Source organism: Mandrillus leucophaeus, unplaced genomic scaffold (assembly GCF_000951045.1).
Source record: "Mandrillus leucophaeus isolate KB7577 unplaced genomic scaffold, Mleu.le_1.0 Scaffold361, whole genome shotgun sequence".
Lineage (NCBI taxonomy): Eukaryota > Metazoa > Chordata > Mammalia > Primates > Cercopithecidae > Mandrillus > Mandrillus leucophaeus.
The window spans coordinates 2,060,724-2,062,082 of NW_012103821.1; the positions used below are offsets into that span (position 1 = coordinate 2,060,724).

Genomic DNA, 1,359 nt, shown 5'->3' on the forward strand with positions numbered 1-1,359 from the left:
ACAAAATATGTATGAAACAGAAAGCAGTCTATTGTATTTTCTGTGTGTGTGTGTGTGTGTGTGTGTGTGTGTATGTGTATTAGTTTACTCAGATGGCTATAACAAAATGCCACATTCTGGGTGGATTATACAACAGAAATCTATTTTCTCATAGTTCTAAAGATTGGGAAGTCCAAGATCAAGGTGATGGCAAGGTAAGTTTCATTTTGAACTGTCTTCTCCTAGCTTGTAGGCCACCAACATTTTACTGTGCATTCAAATAATCTATTCTTTGTGTGAGTGAAGCGTTGAACAAACATTTTTGTGTTTCTTATAATTAGATGGTTCCTATCAGATCAGGGACCCACCCTTATTACTTCATTTAACCTTACTTATTTATCTCCTTAGTGGCCCTATCTACAATACAGTCACACTGGAGGTTAGTGCTTTAACATAAAATTGGGGAGGAGACATAAACAGTCCGTAACAGTAGAGTATGCATATAGCATCGTTAAATGTTTACAAAGATGTTTCTCAATTCCAAAGATTAGTTTATTCCTTTATTTGTTCATTCAACAAACATGTTTTGGCACAACTTAATAAAAATTGTTAAGAAACACATGATCCCTTCAAGGAGTTCAGATATGGCTCTTTCTACAGGATAATCTGTGTGAAACAAGAAACATCTGTCTGGGAAAATAGTTTACATTTTGTTAGCGAAGGAGAAAAGTTGTTTCTCTTGAAAGCCAAAGGAGAGCAAAATGTCTTTTAGACTAATCAAAGGTGCCTTAACTTCTGAGAGTCTTTCCAGCAAACCACATTATGACTGTGCATCACTGTGGTTAATGTGGCACAGATATTCATGGTAAATTCATAGAGGTAAGCTTGGTAAACTATAGAGATGTGAGGGCCAAAAAGGAGGACAAAGATTGTCAAAAAGCAGAATTCTAGCACATTTTAGTTACTTTCTTAAAAGATAGAAGACCATACCCAGCAGAAAGTTTGGCTCCAGTCTACTCAAGTAGTATTGTTCATATACTATTAATAAACATTTAAAATTTTTAAAATACAGCTGATATGCATAAATTTGGAAACAAAACAAAATCGTGGTAATCATCCATCTCTCTTGGGGGGAATAGGAATACCTAGGTGTCCTAAAAAGGATGCTACTAGTCACAAGCATTCAGGGTGCCATGAGTGTGAGCAGCACGTTTTATAGAGAAAGGGAAAACTGTGGCAGGCCTATTATGTGTGTATTTCAGGGTTGGAGAGTGTGGGGATTATTTCCCTTATACCTTACATCGATCCATTTCTTTTCATCTCCACTGTCACAAAACTATCTCAAATGAACGATTACAATAGTCTTTTTCTTTTTCTTTT

General features: G+C 35.8%; 1 protein-coding gene across 1 annotated transcript in view; it reads left to right on the top strand.

Annotated features, from left to right (window-relative positions):
* SNX16 (sorting nexin 16) overlaps nt 1-1,359 on the top strand; it is a 46,677-nt gene that overhangs the window by 44,891 nt on the left and 427 nt on the right. The gene's annotated exons all lie outside the window — the stretch shown is intronic.